The following is a 12,916-nucleotide window of genomic DNA, read 5'->3' as shown; positions in this document are numbered from 1 at the left end:
CTGCCAACAGTCGCTACAGGCAGTAAAAACGACCACTGGAACACGTTTGATGGTGACTGCTGGCCTCTGGGTTTTTTGGTGCTTGAATGATTTTCTTGAGCTCCGCTTCTTTCTTTGCAACCAGGTGACAAGATTGGAGCTGATCTTCTTTTTCTGGACTGTGTCCGGACATCCTTTGTCAGCCAAAGCTTCCCGCTGTGCTGCTGAGAGGAGCGATGGCCACAATGGGGAACAACTCCTGTGAGTAACGGTTTCACCAGCAGGCTTGGCCTTGGTGAATCCCCAAATGCAATGGGCACGGCTGGTGTTCCATCCTGCAACGTTGCTGTGGGGACAACCTCAAGGGAATTCTGGGGCTTTTCCTGAGAGTAGCCAGGCCTACCCAGGGTTTTTGTGCAACAAAACCATCATTTCCCTGCAGTCGTTGCCGAGGGAATGGCTCCACCACAAAGGATCCTCTTTCCCCCGGAGAAGATTTGCATGGGCTGGCAGCAAAGGCAGAGAGCTGGAGCAGGCCTCTACAACCTGGGCAATACGTGCTTCCTCAACTCCGTGCTGCAGTGCCTGACGTACACCCCACCTCTGGCCAACTACCTGCTCTCTTGTGAGCACAGCGACTCCTGTGAGTACTTTCTGGAAGATCTCCTTGTCAGTCTGTTGGGCACTTCCCAAGGACCCCCAGAACCTGCAACGGGATGTAGGAGAAAAGCAGCCCTTCTTTCTCAGCCACCGCCAAGGTGGTGCTCTTGGAACACTCAAGCCTACAAGCCGCTTGGCCTATCGAGGCGTGCTTGCTGTCACAAAGATGCCTCTTTCTAGTGCTGCCTGTCGTTCCCTGTTCCTACATATAACCTACATATTTGCTGGTTGCACAGAAAACTTCTGTCAGCGAGGCATCCCTCTCAAGCATGTTTTCTGTGTACTGAGATGTCGTGGGCTTGCTGGGCCATTGGCACCTGGGGACGACTAGGAGACTGTCCTAGCAGAACTCCAAGGTCTCCATGAGGTTTCCCATCACAATGGCTCTTTGACTGACCTGACCAGCTTGCTTCCTTCCCTTGCTCCTTCCCTCCCTCCCTCCCTCTTCAGGTCAGCAGGAAGGCTTCTGCATGATGTGCATCATGGAAGCGCACGTTAACGATGCCTTGTCCACCTCAGCATGTGCCATCCAGCCCAGGGCCGTCATCAATGCCCTCTCACGTAAGTCATCTCAGCTGCTTTGACTTGCTGTCCTCTGTTGGTAGAGGACTGAAGTACTACCTTCCTCTTGATTAGGAATAGGAGGGCATTTCATGCTTGGCATGCAGGAAGACGCCCACGACTTCTTACGCTGTACTGTCACTGCCATGCAGAGAGCTTGTCTGGCTGGAAGCAGCGCGTAAGCACAAGCAAACGACCTTTCAATGTTGCCCAGCGTTTTGGCCTCCTTGATGTACCCCATCAAGGAAAGCCTATGCCCAGGGCTTTCAGGCACAGGAAAACTCTTGGAGGAGATAACTCTCTGCCTTACCATTTCCTTCCAGCTGGGACATCTCTTCTCAATATACTACCATCGTCCATCAAATATTTGGGGGCTTCCTGAGGTCCAGAGGTATGTTTCCACAACTGTTGCTCTCCTTACACTTGCCTGTGCCCTGCCGTGTGTCTGTGAGAGACAGCTGAGCATGGGGCTGGCTCGAGTAGGGATGAAGAGCATAAACGGGCACGGTCAATCGACTTTGCCTGTCGCTGATCATTTCCGTTTGCCTTCCAGTCACGTGCTGCAGCTGCAAAGCAGTTTCCGATTCCTACGAGGCCTTCCTGGATGTGCCTTTGGATATCCAAGTAAGAGGGTTTCTCACTGGGCTTCAAGTCGTCCCAAGCTCCTTGTGGCTTCCCAGAATCTGCGCAGCTGGCTTTGAAAAGTGCACTGTGAACACAGAAGAGTTGTGGGGGTGGTGGGAAGTGGTATGGGTGGTGTCCTCCTGCAACGGCCGTGGCAGTGGACTCCTTGTAGATGCTGGCTTTAAAACTGGACAAGCACGCATTATCCTCTCTGCACCCCTGAAGGACTCTCAGCCACCTTCTCTTTGCCCTCCCTCAACACTCAACTGGCTCCTAGGCTGATGGCTCGTGTTGTTTTCATTCCTGATGACCCTGCACACCATCAGTATCTGAACTGAGCGGTGGCACGGTGAGGTAGCTCTTAATAGTGCCGGCCGGGAATCTCTGGGAAGGGAGGGAAATGTTCGGCATCATACCCTCTTTCTGCCTCCCTCTGGCCAAGGTTTGCAGGGTCACAGTGGATCTCCTCAGCGGCAGCTCCTTAGGTCTTGTGGGCAACTCCTCCTGAGTGCTTGGGCGAGGGCATTTCCCCCAGCTTAGAGCTCTCCTTTCTCACCCCTCCAGGCAGCCTCATCTGTCACCGCAGCTCTGGAGGACTTTGTCAAACCCGAGCAGCTGGCTGGTGAGAACAGCTTTCGATGTGACAGGTAAGAGGATGACTAACACCAGATTAAGACTTGTAGCTGTGTGGAGATGCTGCGTGTCATCGAGCCTCAGGAGGTTCGATGCACAATCAGGAGGCACAGCTTTTCTTTCTTCCAGCCTAATGGTTCTGAAGAGTCATGAAATGGTGTGAGGATGTGTGAGGTGGAAAAGGTTGTCTGGCCGCCGTGGGGCAAGCTAGGGTGCATTTCAGTGCTTTTCTCTCTGCTTGCTTTCAAGCTGTGGCAAGAAGGTTACTGCCCTCAAGAGGTTTACAATCGAGCGCGCGCCCAGGGTTCTCACGCTGTGCCTGAAACGCTTTGATTTCTCCGGCAAGAAGATCGGCAAGGTGTGTACGCAATTGGAGAGCCACTCTCTTTCTCGTCCTGGAGCAGGAGATTTCCCAAAGCAGCACGCTCTGTCACAAGCTGTTCAGGTGGAGCTTTTGGTGTTCCCTTCTGGGGAGAGGAGAGCTCCTGTGGCAAGGCAAGCACATGCTCTGCTGCGACAGAGCTGCTCTGGCCGAGAACAGTTTCCTGCCACCCAAGGCGTCACCTGCTGCTTCAGGGACAAGCGAGTGTTGATGAGCCCCAGAGATGTATTTCTACACAGCTGGGCCCCGGTCTTGCCAGGCTCTTTCACGTCGTATGCCAGGATCCCTTATGAGCCCTCTTGGTCTCTCCACAGTTTGTGCAGTATCCCCAGTACTTGGATCTCCAGCCATACATGTCTCAGGGAGCTGCAGAACCGCCCCTCTACACCTTATACGCTGTCCTGGTGCACAGCGGTGGCAGCTCCTTGGCAGGACACTATTTCTGCTACACAAAGGTAAAGAGCCACTTCCTTCATCTCGGGGACTATGTGTGCTGGGGAAGGCAAACTTTGGCGGCGCTCTTTCTGGCAACCAAGGTTCTGGGAGAGAAGGTCTCCTGACCAGCTGGATGGGATTTGCGTTGGCGGACTCTTGCTTGTGTAGTTTTCTGCCTGTGTCGTTCGGGAGGAACCATGCAGTTCATCTCCACATGTCCTTGCCTTTCTTTGACAGGCCAGCAATGGACTCTGGTACCAGATGGATGATACGTCTGTGGCTTACTGTGACCGCAACACAGCTCTCGGGCAGCAAGCCTACTTACTGTTTTATATCAGGTAACAGCCAGGACTAACAGGTGTTCAGAACACGTTTCCTTTTCAGGGTTTTGCTGTTTCTCTTCTGATCCTCCTGAGTCATTCTGTCCCAGGAGGCAATTACTACCCGCACCACTCAGGGCTCTCGAACGTGACCTACCTGCCGCCAGTCCTTCCCTTCCCTTGCTGGGCTTTAGGCTGCTGCCCCCATGTAAACTGCTATTTGTCTGCTCTCTGTAGGTGGCTGATAGAGAGCAGAGTCCCTAAAGGGGCCTACAGGGAAGCTGGGGCGGGGGGGGAGGAGGACAGGACTCCTGCTCAGGAAGAGTAGTGATAGGGTGAGGGCCATTAGTTTTCAACTTAAGGAATGTAAATTTAGATTTAATGTTAGGAAGAATTACTTTATGGCAGGGGTGGGGTGACCGTGGAAGTGGTTGCCCAGAGAAGCTGTGGATGCCCCCTCCCTGGAAGTGTTCCAGGCGAGCTTGGACAGGGCTTTGAGCAAGTCGGTCTAGTGGAAGGTGTCCCTGCCTGTGGCAAGGGACATGACCTAAATGATCGCCAAGGTCCCTTCCAACGCAAACTGTTCTGTGATTTTACGATTCCACGAAATGGAGGCCATAGCGGGTATGAAGAGGAGGTCTTGCTGTGACAGGGGCAGAGTTGGTGGGAAGACCCCAAGTGAAGTCCCCATTTGTAGCCTGACATGTCTTCTCTCTGTCATACAAACCGCTCCAAGTCAATGAGTGAAGCCCAGTGGAGGTTGCAAGAGCAGCCCTAAGTGGACATCACTCTTTTTTCTTATTTTCCCCAGATGCTCTGATGGGAAATCTGGTCAACAGGCGTCAATGTCACCAGCACCATCATATGCCCGCTCCTTCTTCGGTCAGCAGCGGGGCGGCAGGCAGCAGGCAGACCCTGTGGGACCACGGGATCAGCCTGATTGGACTAAGGTAACTCTGGGGAGGTGGGTCAGGGCAGAAGATGGACAGCGGGTTTCTTTCGGGGGTCTTGGCATTGCTCTCCTTGCCCCCACACACTGCAGCTTTCTTCAGAGCCACCACGCTGCTCCGTCTCAAAGCATCGCCCCTAGATCCAACCTACTTGTGTGCCTTTGGCCCCTCTGCCTTTGCAGCCCTCAAGGAGGGCCTCTGGGAGGTCTTTAGTTGTCGCCTCAGAGAGCTCTGGAGGTTTCCCACTGCTCCATCCCCTCCAGGAGGAAAGGACAAGACCTTTTCACAGCTCTCTTGGCAGGATATGGCGATGGGCATGGAGGACTCTGCAGAGGACAGCAGCTCCTGGCCAGGCGGGCTCAGCTTCACCTCCCATGTGGACATGCCCTTGCATCACTCCTGCGTCTGTAGGAGGCTGGAGTCCTGCACTAGAGCTGCATGCCCACACTGCCATCCACCATCTGACCATGTGCTGCACACTGCGCGAGAAGACAGCCACCAAGAGGAGCAGCGATTCAGCCCTTCTTCCCGCTGCCAGAGGAATGGTGCCAGGAAGAGAACCCGGAGCAGATCCCCGCAGCGCAGAAATAATGATCTCCACAGCTGCTTCGTGGAAACCACAGACTGCAAGCGCTCCACAGGGAGGAGGAGGAGACCTAGTCCTCCAAGTTGTCACCACACTCCCAGGGATAACACAGCTCCAGGGCCCTCCAAACGCAGCTCCCAGTATACTCCTGCACCCAGGGCTGCTCCCAGGGAGCAAACCCTGCCAATGCAGAGAGCGCGGAGCAGATCCCTGTGGCACCGCTATGATCTCCACAGGCAGTTCACAGAGTACCACCCCTCAGCAGCGGGGATGAGAACTGGTCCTCCGACACAGGACCGTGCTCCCAGCGACAACAGAACGCAATGGCCTTCCCACAGTAGCTCCCACTTGGCTCCCGCACCCAGGGCTTTTCTGGAGCAAGCCCTGCTCAGGCAGAGAGAGTGGACCAGATCCCTGCGGGCATGGCTAACATCTCCGCAACTGGTTAAAAACACACACCATTAAAACAAAACACACTCCTCAGGCCTATGCCAAGGACAAGCTGCCACCAATGAGGTTCATCTTCCACAAGGCATCACCATGCAGGAAATCTTCCAGACAAAAAGGAAATGATAAAATAAAGACATATCAAGAGCTGGCTAAAGGCTTAACTGGATGGAGTAGTGAAGGAGAGGCAAGCTTTTAACTGCCTGAATCTCCAAGAAGCAAGTGGAGTGTTGGGAGGTGTCTGAATGATCGAAGAGTAAGGGGAAGGGAAATCTAGCAGGCAAGCGCAAGGGCTTCTGTGCAGATGGGCTGCTGGAAAGGGGACTTCAGACGTGGCGTCCTTGGGCATGAATGTATCTGCACGCTTTGGTGGTCCATTCTAAGTGGGGCTAGTAAGGAGAAGGGTGACACCAGGAAAAGCCCAGGGCTGGGACCGCCAGGTGGGTAATAAATATCTCTGAACCTGTGCAGACCCAAAGCTCCACTGCAGGCTGGCCAGCAGGTCCCTAAGGAAGGGATCCATCAATCCAAGGAGCCAGTGAGCCACTCGGGTCTCCAGCCATCGGCAGCTCCAAGCCACCTCCATGGGCTTGGAGACTCCAGGGGCGATCACCCAGAGGCAGAACTGAAACCCATCGCTTGGCAATTACAGCCTGCCTCTTCAGGGGAAGCACTTCTTGTTTCCTCCAACCCTTCCTCCTCCTGACGGCATCCTGTCCCACCATGCGGAAGGGCTCTTCTTAGAGATGTCTCTTTTGGGTTGGAATGCTGGAATTCAGAGCCTGCCTTCCTTGCAAGGAAACATGCCAAACACTAGAAGGCTTCAGGCCACTTTGGAGGCTACGCTCTGGCTGCTGAGGGAAGCAGGTTGGTTTGTTAGCTTCACCTTTGCCGGGGGCTGTGATGTGCCCGGCCCCACCATCCCAGCACCAGGACCACCCAGCCACCCTCTTGAGGCTCTGGGAAGGCGGGTGATATTTCCTTTACTGCGCCAAGTAGCTGACACAGGCTTTAGTCATTCCCTCTTTCTTGGCAATGCTTAGGATGGGCTTCAAAGAGGTTTAGTAAAACATTTCCCATCAAAAACTCTTTTGACAGAAAATGGGTTTTGGGCACGATGCAAACTCCTGTGGAGAAGAAAAGTTCACATCAAACCTGCTCAGCCGATGTGAGAGACCTTCATGAGAAACCAGGAGTTGTTTTCCTCCTCCCAACATTTTTGGCAAGGTACTGCTGATGCAAAAGGTTCTGTGTTTTCAAGGTGGACACAGGTTTGTGGTGGAAGTAATGGAGACGTTTTCATGTACTCCTGGGCCAGGAATCACTTGCGAGTGCTTGAATCTGACAGCAGCAGCGCCCAGGCAGAGCTGAGAGCAGCCCCTGGCGACATCTCTTGGCTTTATGGCAGTGTTTGCAGCCCCAGCACACGTCCCCTGCCCCCTGCAGAGACCAGGCAGGAGGCTGTAGGGAAGACTCCCACCGATGGCTTTTGCCTCCAGGCTGGAGTGCACTGTCCCAAGCTCAGGAGCCGCCACCTCCGCGCTCCCTTACCCCATGCTGGGGCAATAAGGCAGCACTCCTCCTTCTACAGAACAACACCCCAAGCTTACGCTGAGGATGAAATGCCGATTTCCTCCTCATGCAGGTTTCTCCCACGGCTACAGGCTGCCACAGGGCTGTAGGGTTGACGTTCACAGGTGTCTCGAATGCCAGCACAAGTGTGGCTTTTCACAGGCAACACTGCAGGGAGATTTCTGGAAGAGTGTATCAAACCACACATATTCATTTGCCTTTCGAGTCTACTATGCCGAGGACCTGGCAAGGCCACTGGTTTTGCACAGCAGCGGAGATGCTGATGTAGCCACATGACTCCAAGGTCCAGGGGCTTGACAGGAACAAACCTCAACATCTCGGTGCTCACCAGAAAATCAAAGGAGCTGGCAGTGAAACCTTCCTTTGAGACGGCTACATGAAATTGCATGGCAGAAACGGAGAGGCAGCAAGCTTTGGACCAAGGAAGCAGCTCTCTTTGCCTGGGGGCTGTAGCAAACTGCCGTGTTTCCTCCCCAGAAGCTTCCTCCGGTCCCCGCACTGCTCAGCACTGAGCCCACAACGTTGCACTGCCAGTAGCACCAAAGGCAGACAAGGGGACAGGAGCAAGGTGTTACAGTCAGTCTGGGGTGGGAAGATAGGTGCGAGCTGACCAGGGCAGGAATCGTCACAGCCCTTGACAGGGTAAGTCTCGGCCAGCAGGGCAATGCAGAGGAGGTCCTGGAAGTGTCTCCTAGACCTGGCACATGTCACAGCTGAGAGGACCTGTCCCGATGGCTCTCCTGCATTTTCTGGTGTGGGGCAGAAGACATGCTCCAGGGCAGGACTTGCCTGCTGCACCACGGGAAGGACAGAGCATGGTGGACCCCTCCTCCCAGGGCCGGCTGCAGGGCTGTGAAGGTGGCTGTGCAGGCAGGGGTGCCCAGGGCTGTCCTTGCCAGCAGGGTCCCTGCAGCCGCAGGGGCTGTGTGCTGGGCAGTGACTATGCTGCCTGCCAGGGGCAGCTCTCAGCCTGTCGGGGGGCTCCCCACAGAGATGCGGGGAGAAGCTGTGCATCGCGTCCAGGCAGGTTTTGAATGTCTCCAGAGAAGTAGACTCCACAGCCTCTTTGGGCAGCTTGTCGCACTGCCCCAACACTGTCAAAGCACTATAAAAACTAGCTGGCTGCTACAAGGCTTTTACCATCATATGCCAGGTTAACTTCAATAAGTAGTTCCCACGCCTTGCCCCGGCACAGCCACCAGTCCCCCACAAGGTTTCAGAAGTTCATCTACGGGCCATGCTGTTTCTTCAGCCTCTTCAAGCCAGTCCACCCTGCTTCTCCCGGGGCCTCTCCTTCTCTCTCCGCCATCTTGGGAGGGGAGGGAGGGTGTGGGGTGTGGGGAGCGGGTGCAGGAAGCAGCCACAGCTGCACATTATCCACGTCAGCCGCCAACACACCACCCCTGAAGCATGCCCACAGCTGTATATTATCAATATAATTAACCTGCCTTCATTCCTCTATAATTCCTCTACAATTCTCCCCCGGTTTTTTCTTTTCTTTTTTCTTTTTCTTCTTAACATTTCATTGTATTTATTTACGTATTTAACATGTATTTAACAATCATCACAACATTTTCAAAATAAACTACTCATACAGTCCAGACAACTTGTCCCTGAACTCTTTTGTTCTTCTTTGTTGAAACATGTTTTACAAGTGTATAGGATTTGACCTGTGATGTGGTGTGCTACATTCTCAACTCTGGTGGGATCAGGAGGACTCACGGACACAGAATACTCATTTGAAACTGGTGGGAACATTGATAATGCATGTTAAGAAGAGTGATTGTTGTGTATGTACCCATTTCCCTGAATATACTCAGGCAGGAATTCCGTTTGGGACTAACGGGAATAACTTGTGGCTAAGACCAGGATACACTCATTGGAACGAGACTGACCTCCAGACTTGGACAACACTGAATCCACACTTTTCCACTGTGTTACTGCAAATGAAGCCAAGACATACGCAAATGCTCCCGCAGAGGGGGCGTGCCTAGGTGGGCAGCAGCTGAGGGCATGCGTGCTCAAGCACCTCCAAGTCCTTCCTGCCTCCAGGAGGTGGAGAGGTGGCCAGTGGTTGGCAGGCCTGGTCCTCTTGCAAGGTGGGGATGCTGGGGATGAGCAAGCACGTGGGCTGCAGCCACAGGCCATCCACGTGCCTGAAAGGCTCTCTCACTCCTCTTGCTGGTCACCTAGTCCAGCTTCAGGTTCACTAGTGAGTTGCGCGCACACACAGGGCTCCCAGCAGGAGTTGGCCCGAGACACTGGGGCTTTCCAAGCGCCGGCTGCCTATGGCCTGTGCTGCCATCAGCCTTTGCTAGCAGCCAGGCCAGGGGACCCACCGCGCAGCAGGTGCAGAGTGGGCCCACACAGGAGGGGCTTTGGCCAGCGGGTTCTGTGGTGATCAGGCACAGGGCTCAGGCAAGCAAAGCAGCCAGCACTTTGCTTCTGTGTGCCTGGCTCCTTGATCCCCCCTTCTCTCCGTTTGCCGTGCTTATACATGCCCCTCATCTTCCCTGGCTCCTCCCTTTCTCAGCCCTGCTCTCCTTGGCCAAGACAAGGCCAACCCCGCTTATTTTGCCCCACCACGCTCCCAGGTTTGCCCCATCTGTCAACACACGTGGCCTTTGGGTGCTCTTAGCTAGGTCCCCTTGCACTTGCGTGCCATTGCTGACGGGCTTGCCTGGGAACTGCTGTCCCTGCCAGAGTCCTCTCCGCAAAATGACCCCAAGCTCTTGAAGGTCAAGCAGCTGTGAAGCGTGGCCACCTCTGACGCCATTCCCCGCTAACCACCTGCCAAATGTGGTGCTGGAAGAGCAGCGTATCCCCAGCAGACAAGTCGTCTTCTCCAAGGACGCCTTCTGCCTGCTCTCCGCAGACCCATGGGAACCGGCAGCAGGTCCCTTGTCAAAACACAAAGCAGCCTTGAGCCCGCTGGCTTGGAGGCCCAGTTCTGGGGCCTAGGAAGCCCTGCTGCGCCTCAAGCGCCTTGAGAGCAGCTCTTCCACTTTCAGGCAGAGCCTGCCCGCTCCTCCTCCTTGGGACCCAGTTGCTCCCTCCGCTGTGTTCCTTATGCCTCGCCACACAAGCCAGGGTGGCAGCAGGGAGCTGCCGCACCTTTCACAAGCTTTGAGGCTGCCATGCTTCAAGCCACTGCCCTCGCCCCCCACGGACCTAGCCCTGCTGCGCTTTAAATGCAGCGCACGTGCCTGGATCCTGCTTCTCTGCTGCACTCCAGCATGTGAGTGAGCAAGGCTCCCCCAGGCAGCGGCAGAAGGCAGACTCCTGAGACAAGGCTGATGCAGGATTTACCAAAGCCATGGACAGCAATGGCACGTACGGCTAAGAGCAGGAGCATCCTTGTCTCTCGAGAGCTTCACCTTGCTTGTCCTTGCCACAAATGCCCTGCTCAGTGTGCGCCCAGAACTGCAATCAGACTCATAGATAGCAAGGAGGACACGAAGCCTGCCAGAGGGCGTTGCTGTCACTGACATAGCCAGCGAGGACTGTGCTGCACCTGCATTTCACTGTTCTTTGTGCAGCAAGGTTGACACTGCTGGGCTACGCTTGGCTTATTTGGCTTGCCCAGCACTGTTGCCGGCTGCAGCCGTAAGAGAGATTGGCTCTTGGACACCCAGGCATGCGCGTGCTGCCTGTAGTAGCCCCGTTCTCTGGCGTCTCTTTATTGGGAAGGAGCTGGTGGCATAGGGCTGCAGAGAGCAGGGCGGCGGGGAACTTCCCAAAGAGGCTGCGAGGCCATGCTCGCTTTTGTCCTGTGAGCTGTTAGAAGGCAGAGCTGGGAGCCAGGCGCCGCTGCCTGCCATGGGGCCTGCCCACCCTGATGGCGCAAGCAAGGCATTCCACAAGGCTCTGTCGGGGTTAGCGGTCCCAGCTTCTGCCTCCACTCCTGCTTGGGACCCCTCCTATTGCCTCCCCTCCCTACCCTCCCCCCCCCCCCCAAAAAAAAAAAAAAAAAAAACCACCAAAAAAACATCAGCCCCACGTCCAAGGGAACCCCGGGCAATGGGAATCCTGCGGGCAGTACATCGGCCGCCGTACTGGTGGCGACAAGCCCTCGTCCTTGCAGCTGCCACATGTCGCTGGCAGCGATGGATTTTCTGCGTCTCCTCGTTGTCCTGCTGGCCGTGTGCTGTCCTGTGCACGGCACATGGGACAGCTGTGGGTAAGTGGCCCGAGGCTCTGGGAGGGAGCTTGGGCAAGCCTTGTGGCCTTCACTGGAGGGGGCCTGCTTGTCCCCCATGGCCACCCCCCAGGTTCCTGAAAGCCATGTGGGAGGCTCAGTGCCTTGACAGACAGCCACCAGGCTGCCGGCACAACTCATCTACGGGCTGAAGCAGAAAGCGGGGCGAGGGGAGCGGGTTTTGGCCCCACGGGTTTCCTCGGCCCGTCTGGCCATGCCTTGTGGGGAGGGAAGACGGCTGGCCTTCAGCCGCAACGGCGCAAGCCATCCAGCAGCACAGTAAGGAGTTTCTGGTTACAGAGGGAGCTGCGGGCTTCGTCCCATGGCTTTGCACTACGGCATGTCACGCGTCGTGGGTGGCACAGATGCCCAGCAGGGGCCTGGCCCTGGATTGTCAGCATCCAGGCTCTCGTGGAAGGAGGCATGGCGCACATCTGCGGGGGCTCCCTCATCAGCCCACAGTGGGTCCTCACAGCAGCCCACTGCTTCATCGAGGTCAGGTAAGGAGGACCAGGGGTCGGGGCTAGCCCCACAACACTAGCAGGTGCCCTGAGCGCAGCAGCACGTGCTACTGCCGTCCCGTTGCCCTGCAGTACGCCCAGTGCCTGGGCACTCCGGAGCCCTGCCGAGAGGCTGCTCAGGAGAAGGCTGGGCTCGTGCCACTGCTTCCCAGCAGCCTCCCGTGGGACACTGCTTGAGCCCAAGGCACGCGAGGGCAGTCGCAGCCTCCCTAGCGCTGCTTGCCTCTCTCCCTTGTCGAGCAGAAGGCAGGGCAAGTGCCGGGCTGCTGCAGCACGTGGCTGTGCTCCCTCTGAGCCCTCTCTCCATCTGCCTTCCAGGGACATCACCATCTTGCGCGTGGTGCTTGGTGCTACCCAGCTGACTCAGCTGGGCCCTGAGGCTCAGGTGCGCACTGTCAGGCAGCTGCTGGTTCACCAGCACTATTGGAACGTCACACAGAGGAACAACATTGCCTTGCTGGAACTGGACCAGCCTGTCCAGTGCAACAGCTACGTACAGCTTGCCTGTGTGCCCGACGCCTCGCTGAGAGTCTCAGAGCTGACAGCCTGCTACGTCAGTGGCTGGGGTGCCAGAAAAGCAAGAGGTGAGTGGCCCAAACGCAGTGGCGGAGCCAGTGCAAGCTTGGCCAGCTTGGGGAAGCAGGATGCGCTTCCTGATGGCAGAGGCGAAAGCCAGAGTCAGGCTGTGGGGGCGTATGCCTCTCTCTTTGAGAGAGGGGCCGGAGCCATTGACCCAGAGGAAGGCAGAAAGGCAAGAGCGGTCCAGTGCCTGTCCGCACGCAAAGCCGAGCCCCGGGGGAGGGCTTCAGCCAGACGGGGGAGGAAAACTGGCAATGAGCTGCTGGTTGTTCATTCCTTTCTGTGCTCTTCACAGCTGGAGGATCGGCATACGCGCTGCAGGAGGCCCAGGTCCACCTCATTGATGCCAGGGTCTGCAACAGCAGCGGCTGGTACAGGGGGGCCATCCACACCCACAACATCTGTGCTGGCTATCCACAGGGCGGCATCGACACCTGCCAGGTAGGAG

This window comes from Falco punctatus (genome assembly GCF_963210335.1).
Source record: "Falco punctatus genome assembly, contig: scaffold_33, whole genome shotgun sequence".
NCBI lineage: Eukaryota > Metazoa > Chordata > Aves > Falconiformes > Falconidae > Falco > Falco punctatus.
The sequence above is the reverse complement of the archived record's forward strand: the minus strand, read 5'-3'. Positions refer to the sequence as shown.